This window comes from Meleagris gallopavo, chromosome 26 (assembly GCF_000146605.3).
Source record: "Meleagris gallopavo isolate NT-WF06-2002-E0010 breed Aviagen turkey brand Nicholas breeding stock chromosome 26, Turkey_5.1, whole genome shotgun sequence".
Taxonomy (NCBI): domain Eukaryota; kingdom Metazoa; phylum Chordata; class Aves; order Galliformes; family Phasianidae; genus Meleagris; species Meleagris gallopavo.
In genome coordinates this window covers 6,068,541-6,077,899 of record NC_015036.2, presented here as the reverse complement: position 1 = coordinate 6,077,899, position 9,359 = coordinate 6,068,541, and the positions used below count along the sequence as shown (strand labels likewise).

Below are 9,359 nucleotides of genomic sequence, written 5' to 3'. Positions count from 1 at the left end.
CGGCGCTCGGCTGAACGTGAGCCAGCAGTGTGCCCAGGTGGCCAAGAAGGCCGACGGCATCCTGGCTGTGTCAGCAGCAGCGCAGCCAGCAGGAGCGGGAGGTGACCGTCCCCTGCACTCGGCTCTGGTGAGGCCGCACCTCGGTGCTGTGCTCGGCGTTGGGCCCCTCACTCCAATGCAGACGTGGAGGCCCTGGAGGTGTGCAGGGAAGGGAACGGAGCTGTGAGGGGTCTGGAGCACAACGGGGTGTGATGGGGAGCGGCTGAGGAGCTGGGATTGTTCAGCGTGGAGAAGAGGAGCTCAGGGGAAACCTCGCTGCTCTCTACAGCTCCCTGACTGGAGGCTGTGGTGGGGTGGCAGTCGGCCCCTTATCCTGGGGCAATAGCATGAGAGGTGATGGCCTCAAGTTGCTGCAAGGGAGGCAGACTGGATATTAGAAAAAACATCTCCAAAAGAGTGGTCAGGCAGTGGCACAGCTGCCCAGGGAGGTGATAGGGTGATTGTCCCTGGAGGTGTTAAGAATTGTGGAGATGTGGCACTAAGAGTGGGCAACACTGGTGGTAGGTGGCCTCTGAGTTACCCTGGGAATGTCCCTACTCCAGGTCAGCTCCACATGGGCTCTGTAGTGCTAACCACTGCAAGCCACCCCTCTTGCACCCACTACATGGTGAGAATGCACTTGGTTTATCCAAAGGAGAAATAAACAAAAGACATGGTAATGCCTGGCAGAGCTCCTGTGGGGGTGCGTGACAAATACTGTAACGTGTGTTTATGTTTGAGCCTTCTGCTGACTTTGACCAATGTTGCTCAGGCTTTGGTCTGCAGGTCCTATGGAACATGGCATCTCCTGTTCCCGTGGTAATGGGATGCAGCACTCTGTCATCCTGGGACCCAGTTCATCTTTAACATGACTAAATCATGGGCACCGTTAAGGAGATTCAGCAATGAAAAAAGGGTGAAGCGGTATTGCTGCCATCTGAATCACCTCTCATTAAGCAAATGAAGTGAAATCTGAGTGGGATGTTATGCTGTCACCATGAGTTTTCAAGCAGTTGATTGCTGGACCTGAAATCATACAATTCTGAAGTTCAACAAAGTAACCAGAAAGTTAAAAACAAAACCAAACCATTTTAGCCCTTAATTAGGTCTTGCATTGCATGGACTGATCTGACAGCATAGTGACACCTCCTGTGCAAGGAGGGGGCTCACCATCAGGAATCCAAAGGTGGGTTGAAATCCCAAAGCAAGGAAAGAATCTGCTGAAAAGTGGTAGAAAGGTTCCAGCTCTCAGCCTGGTTCTTACAGTGAATTATGCATTCAGAACCTATTGGAATATCATGGCCCAAGCTCTGATGGACTGACAGCTTCTGGAAAAAAATTACCTTTATCTTCTGAGCTCGTAAAATAAATGATTTTCCAAGGCTAGGAAGGATAATGCTGTGGCTCTAATGTCACTCCAGTGGGAGGCGTCTGAATGCAATTTGAATAAAAGAAAGGAGAAATCCAGTCTGTGCCAGTGATGGAGTGATGGACAGGTTGTCCCCACCAACGTGTGACTTTTTTTTCTTTTCTCTATCTAAGTGAAACTGAGGATGAGAAGCAAAGAATAATTTCAAGTGATGGGAGTTTTGCTTCATTTTTAGTATGCAGTCTGCTTCTCGGAACTGAAAATCTGAAAAATCTCTTTTTTTTTTTACCATCCAGGGGGGTTATCAGAACATCTCACCTTGGCTTTGGGGTGGAAGATGAATTAATGCGAAAATAATCATATAAACTCTGTTCATTTTCTCAGTTCATTCTCATGGAGATACTGGGTGGAATAATTACTGTGAATGAATGTGATTCTAAAGCCTTTTGTGGATCTGGGTCACTCTACACCTCTTCAGGATCCGGCCAACGAAATTCCATTATATGACACTTTTTAATCTCCCCCAAATGTGCTGTGAAAGCAAACATCTGTTTAGAGCTGCTCTGCTCAAATGAGCCTGCATAACCCCCAACTTCATCGTCCTGGAGACCAAATGGATTTTATCTCCTGTTATATTTACATTCAATCATGTTTAAAGCATTAATACCCAGGGTATTTAACTGGTTATGATTCCTCTAAAAAGCATTAAACAAACCCGACTGTGTAAATGTGCTCGGCTCCCTCGTTGTGCTGGGTAAATGTGTTTGAGCTGCAGCATAACCGCAGAGAGGATTCCCGGCTGGTTAACTCCTTACCTCCTGCCCCCCATCCTTTCCAGTCCCAATGGGGAGCTGCATCTGCTGGAGGGAGAGGGGGGATAACTAGCAGAAGATGGTGGTGAGGCATGGAACAGACTGCCCAGAGAGCTGTGGTGCCCCATCCCTGCAGGCACACCAGGCCAGGTGGGATGGGGCCCTGGGCAGCCTGAGCTGGTGGGGGGCAGCCCTGCCCATGGCCGGGGGTGGCACCGGGTGGGCTTTGAGCTCCCCTCCAACCTGAGCCCTTCCATGATTCTATGGTAAGATGTAGCAGACCCAGATCCCGAGGGCACACTGTTGGCTCCTGGCTAACAGTGTCAGAGCATCCCCCTGAGCCCTGCCCCAGTGCCCTGTGTGCCAGAAATGCTCGTGTTCCGTTGACAATCAGGCGTAATTCCTGCAGCAAAGGTGTTGTTCCTGGAGTGTTCTCTCAGATGGATGGCAGCAAGGCTGCAGAGAACTCCAATTTGCATTAACCCACTGATTGCTGGCACTTAATGAGGAACACATAGCTCTGAAGCTGCAGTGGTTGTGCTGGCTGCCAGTGAAGTGGCAGATAACATTTTCTTTGTGGGGAATTGGCCACTAATTTACAAATTAAACCTTACTTTCTGAAATCCAAGTACCAAATGTGTGAGATCACCAACCAGGTGCATTATTTCAAACATTCCACACAGTTGCAACACCTAAACAAATTTTTTTCTGGCTTGCAAGTGGGAAGGCAAATGGGGACTGTAAGAAAGAAAGGAACAGACAAGGGGAAATGTCTTCAGATGACAAGAGGGGAGATTGAGAGTGGAGATGAGGCAGAAGGTTTGGCACTGAGGGCAGTGAGGCACTGGCACAGGTTGTCCAGAGAGGCGGTGGTGCCCCGTCCCTGCAGACAGCCCAGGTCAGGCTGTTGGGGCTGTGAGCACTGCTGGAGCTGTGGGTGTCCCTGTGCACTGCAGGGAGCGGCACCAGGCGCTTTGAGCTCCCTTCCAACCCAAAGCATTCTATCATGCTATGATTTGCATTACTGTGAAGGAGAGATTCGGGTTTGTATGAGACCTATGAGCTGTGCTCTCTATTTTTGTCTTTCTATGGCAAAGATCTGTTGCTTTCATTTCCTTCTACCCACACCCAACTGCTCCAAAGGCTTAGCAGGGAACACCGTTCAGCTTTCACCCAGCAGCACTCACTAAGCCAAGGATGTATACAGCAACTGGGGTGCTGATAGCTCATCAGAGGCAAGAAGATGTTGAGCAAGGAGGAGAAATGTGCATTTAAGAGATCCCATGCCATAATGGAGACAATGGAACCTGACTTGGATGCAATATCCCTTCAGAGTGAACTGCTGCTGTGAGGGAGCTGCTGGGCAGGGTGCGACCAATGTTTCAATGAGAAATTATCACCTTTAAATGGACTGATCTCAATCCCTGCAGTCACACTGGTTGTGCTCACATCGAGTGTCAGTGAGACATCTGGCTGACTGGTGGCAAAGGGAACAGGCACAAGGACAGTCTGGACGCCATTCCTGGGAAAGCTACCTTTTTGGAGCTGTCTTTGACTTGTCCTTCAATTGGCCACGGTGGATGGAACTGTCAGGAGGCCCAGGGAAGGCACAGGTAGTTCAGAACATATAAAGATTATTATTCTCTTGGTTTGTTGCTCATTATCTGCCCACGCTCTGCCATCCTGCATCTGTCACGTCATTTCTCTCTGCATCTTTGGCACTGACCTTGATGCCAGGCATCTGTTCAGTCTCTGGTACATGAAACATGGCTGAGTGGCTTTTGCCAAGCTGGAGTTAGGTCTGAATATCTGAAGCCATCCCTATACCCACAGTGTTCCCTCATTCCCAGGAGTTTCTGTGACATTATCTTCATGGTGTTGGGGAGATCTTTGCACAATGGCTGTGCCCTCTTCTCTCTCTGGTGGTTGATCCAATCTATCAGAAGTTTTTTAATCTTCTGTTAGAAAAAAAATTACTAATTCTCCCTGCATTTTCTGTCATCTTTAAAGACGGGGAACGGACAATTGTCACAGAATTGTAATATCCAATCTCTCCTTGTTCCCTTTGTGCTAGGTATTATTATTAATACTTATCAGTCTATTGTGCCTAGGAAATTAAAAGGCCTGAAGTAGCCTGATGGGGCTGAATGTGTTTTATAAACCTTAGAAATGCAGCTTGGGGAGATTTGTGTCGTGGTAGCACATATAAGAAGCTGGAAGTGATTACACATAAGTTTGAGAACTGCATTTCAGACTGATTTCTAGTCTTGGAAATAAGCACCGCAGAGCCCTCAGAGCAGCAAACAAACAGAGGAAGCTGCTGACTGTGCCTGAAACGTGACCTGATCGTTTTTTGCAGTTATAAAAATAGTGCAAGATTCATGAAAACTGTGGTTCGGTTTCAGCATTTGACCTAAAGGTTGGAAAGGATTCATTTCAAGAAGTGAAAGGCAAGGAGAAGGGCTGTGCTGATCCTGCCCTCATCTGCTCGCATTACTTTTCATGTGACTCTTGAGCCAGGGCTCTGACTGTGCTCGCTGCTTCCACGTGGGGAGGGCATTTCAGCAGAACAGTTTTGGAAAGTTTCTTCCTCTTTCTCACTGCAGCTGCAGATCCCCGGTGCCTCAGATGCGGTTGGTCTCTTCCCAGGGGTGTCACTTCTTCTTCCGCCTGTATGTAGTTTGCAGAAAGAAGTTACTCATTGCTATTAAATTATGCATTTCAGACATCATCAGCAACTAATTTTTCCTTCACAAAAAATACCCAGAGCGTGTGTTACTCTAAAATGGTTTAATTACTATTTCTCATTCTGAATTATTTGTTATGAACTTTGTCTTCTAGCATCAAATCCTGCTAGATTAAATCTCGTTTTTCCACTCAAATATTGTATCTCCGAAAAGAATGGAATCAGCACTTCTGTATTTAGAATGAATCATTTCTTTCCTGTTATTAAAGTGCGATCAAATAGGAAAAAAATGTTTCTTAGGAATCCTGCAGCATGTTCGAATGTTCTGTTTCTTGTTTACAAAGGCCATAAATGCTTCTTGATTTAGACCTATGCAAACACAGCAATCGGGCTAAAATTATTCCTCAGCTGCAAAAAGAAAAGTTCCCTCAGTGCCATGCATGAGCTCACCCTGCACAGCTTTGTGCACCGGGACCGAGGCCATGGCTGCTTCATATGGGTACCTATTGATGGTGCAGTACTGCAGGGTTTGACTTATAAGGCTAATATTGGTGATTCACTGCCTTGAACTGGAATCTGCTGGAGCACAAATAGAAATCAACATGAAATACCCAATGCTGTTTTTTTGTGAATGTATGAACATAAATTAGCAGAAATAATAGAACAAAGAAGCAGCAAATCCAGAGCTGTCCTGATGGACAGAAGCGGGACGTGAGGCAGCAGTGTGCGCCTGCAGCCCGGAAGGCCGACAGTCCTGGGCTGCAGCAACAGAGGGGTGGCAGCAGGGAGAGGAGAGGACAGGACAGGACAGGACAAGACAGGACAGGAGAAGGAGGGGGTTGTGCCCCTCTGCCCCTGGAAGGCCCCACCTGCAGTGCTGTGCCCAGGCCTGGGCCCCCAGGACAGGAGGGATGCGGAGCTGTTGGAGCAGGTCCAGAGGAGGGCACAAGGATGCTCAGAGGGCTGGGGCACCTCTGATTGAATACAGGCTGAGGAAGGGACTTCTCCCCTACAAGAGGGGAGATATCAGTTAGATGCGAGGGCAATGAGGCGCTGGCACTGCTGCCAGAAAGCTGTGGTGCCCCATCCCTGCAGGCACTCCAGGCCAGGTGGGATGGGGCCCTGGGCAGCCTGAGCTGGTGGGGGGCAGCCCTGCCCATGGCCGGGGGGTTGGAACTAGATGATCTTTAAGTCCTTTCCAGCCTAAGTCATTCTGTTTGCAGACCAACTCTTGAAAGCAAATCTAATGTGAGCAGGATTGCTTCTGCAGGGTTCTGAGGCTGATGGAGCGGAGCTGACTTCCAAAGCGATCCTGGCTTCTCCCCCTTCTTGCATGCTGGGAGCAGCAATGCTGGCTGTCGGTCTCACACATCCTTTGTACGTGTAATGAAATGTGTGGGCTGTGGGAAGAGAAATCCTGTCTGTGCGAGGCTGAGTTTAGAGATGGGAAGGATGGTCTTAATAGCACGCCTCTCATAATGACTCAGTTCTCATTCCCAGCTGTCAGAATCTCCCCAAGGGAAGGTCATGTAGGCTAGGAATAAGAATCAGAACTTCTCTCTACACTTCAACAATCTCACTTTTAATTTTATCAGCGTGGGGAATGTGATATACAAAGTATTTAGGGCCAGCAGCTCCTCTTTCCATTATTGCTTCTGGATATGACTTGTATATAGAGAGCCATTGCTGTCTGGAAAATCAGCACACACACACACACACACAAAAATCCTTTTCCCCAAGAATGAGTTAATAGCTCTTTTCTTCCACAAGGGATGATAGCATTTAGCTGTCCCCAAGTAAGCCAATGGTTTTCAGATATGGCCTCATTCCAGATACCAAACAGAAGTGGAAAATTTCCCTCCCTTTCAAGTAAGGGCCAAACTAGTGTAGATTGTAGCAGCCTGGTACAAAGGCGGGGAAGGATCCATTAACTTCTGTCAACTGAAGATCTTCTCTCTGTGCTGCAAAAACCCTCAGCCTGCAGCGTTTGGTGCTCAGCTGAAGGACCTCAGCTGAAGAGGTTTATTTTTTCAGTGGTGAAACAAGCAGTCTCGCAGACGTGCCGTCTGACATTGATTAGACAATAGTTGTGCTGAAGCCAGTACATTCAATCAAAGGGTTTGTGTCTTCCAGTAGAGCAGGAAATGTAAAGCACTTTATGTGTAAAAAGAAACATTAATATTTAAGCTATAAGTCACAGAAAAAAAATATCTAATAACCAGAAACTGCTTTAGATGCATATTCTTTTTTTCCTGAACTTGCAAAAAGTTTAGCGGCTCCATTGCATCTTGCAGTTATTAAAAGATAAGCACTTACAGGTCCATAATGTAGCACAGACTGTTGTGTTTGGGGATAAGGGATGTTTGCTCACTGCTGTGGGAAAGCCTTTGTCCCAACTGCCCCATGCAGCCTGGAGTTAGAGCTGCACTTGCTTTGCTTGTACACTCGGAGCCCATCAGTGAGCTCTTTGTGAGATATCCACCCAGCAGCAAAGTTCTGTGGCTGACACGATAATAATCAGTGCTCTTCTCAAGTGCCTTCAGCCCAGATGTCGTTAGCAAACCTCCGTAATGCACCTGGAGTAGAGAAGGCATTCTGGGACCTGTGCACTCACAGTGGCTGAGCCTGGATCCTGTCTGTGCCATCAGCGTGTGACCAGAACAGCAGACTCACGTTAGGACAAATTTACCTCTCAATCCTTACACATTCCATCTCAGAGAAAAGATTATTTGTCCTTGAGTTATTTTTGGCTAATCCAAATGATTTTGAATTAGGAAAAAGTATTCGTGTGCATGCACACAAAGCACTGCGCTTTGTTGCAGCCCTTATTATCACAAGTAGGCTCAGCGGAGAGATCCCTATGAACCACTATTCGAAAAACACAGTGAGATTTCTTGATTTGCATTTGGCTTGCAGTAGCATTGCAAGCCTAGTGGGAGTGGAACTATAAGACAGTACAAGCTTTCCTCCTGGCTTCACTGAGTTTCAGGTGAAAGTGGCAGAGAAGAGTGAGCAGACATTCATTTTCCTAAAGGCAGTTACTATGGTTCTGAGCAATTGCAGGGATAAGAGCTTAGATAGTATCCATCAAATTTGATCACTGCATCAGCAGAACCAGGCAGAGCTCGAGTATTTTATATCGCTCCTCATTTTGTAAGTGCCTACCCGAGGAGACAAATTCCCTTAACAAGAATAGAGGTGTGGGGTATATCCAGAAAAAAGCTCCAGCTACAATGCAAAGGACTTCATAAAAACAGCTTGCTGCTTTTTGCATCAGTCTCCGGAGGTCTGTTGTTACTGCCACTGTGCTGCACTGTTAAATTATAGTGTGGGTCTATAAGCAGTCCACTAAGAAGCAGAAATCAAGATGTAGCCATCGAGTTATAGAAAGACCATGAAAAAGAGACAGATTCAGCTGAGAAGACAGAGTTAAACTGACATCTCATTTCAAGCAGAGACCCAGAGGTACTGGAGAAAAAAGGGACAAACTTGAAGGAAGTCTGAAGTGAGGTGGGTGAAAAATGTGCCTGAATGAGACTGCTTAAGCCAACCTCTGTGTGTGCACTGAGCCAACCTGGAGCTTCTGTTCCTCCTTCCAGGCAGCAGTAGCTCCCCTGGCAGGATGGGATGAGGCTCACAGCATCCATGTTGTGAAGGCAGAGCAATGTAGGGAAGATGCCATTGTTTCAGCTGCTGGAAACATGTATTTTTCCTCTGAAGTTTTGTTAGCTCATCTCCTCCCCTTTCTCTGTTGGCACTGACAGTCATTTCACATTGCATCTGTGATGCTGGATACTAAATTACCTGGTAGCAAATTTTCATTAACCCTGCTGTTAAACATGTCTTTGTAAGCATACATTCAGCCTGGTAAACAGATTAAAGCTCCATAAAATGCACTACCAAGTATGTAATAAAAAGAGAAGTGAAGGGGAGGAGTAAGCCTGTCCCTGAAAACAGGCACTGAGCACTGCTTTTCTGCCATCCCTCATCTCTCTATCTCATTCTTCTGCAAGGAAACTCCTTGTGAATGAGCACGTATAAGCAGCAGGGTGGGAAAGGGCAGATGAGAGGGCTGATGGTGAGAATGGCTTCATATTTTTCCTTATTACTATAACCGTTTACAGTCCTGTTCTTTTAGCAGTCAGCAGGCACAGCTCAGATATATCACCAAGCATTTCCCCAGTCTGTGTTCAGCCTACAGGTCTCAGAGCAGATCACGCTTTTCCCCTGGCTTCTCCAGCTGTGGGTGTGTAGGACAGGGTTGTGCCATAACATCCTTCTCCTCAAGTTGTGTCCCTCCTCAAGGGTCAGTGCTGGGGCCGGTGCTCATTAACATCTTCATCAGTGATATCAACAGTGGGATTGGGTGCATCCTCAGCAGTTTGCAGATCACCCCAAGCTGTGTGGTGTGGTTGACATGCCTGAGGGATGCGATTCCATCCAAAGAGACCCA

General features: G+C 47.2%; 1 long non-coding RNA gene across 1 annotated transcript in view; it reads left to right on the top strand.

The window, feature by feature from the left end:
* The first annotated feature begins 3,187 nt into the window (after window positions 1-3,187).
* The window catches only part of LOC116217457, a 29,319-nt gene continuing 23,147 nt past the window's right edge, over window positions 3,188-9,359 (top strand). Inside the window, exon 1 of the long non-coding RNA XR_004162039.1 lies at window positions 3,188-3,833. This is a non-coding gene — a long non-coding RNA (uncharacterized LOC116217457). The remainder of the gene's footprint in view (window positions 3,834-9,359) is intronic.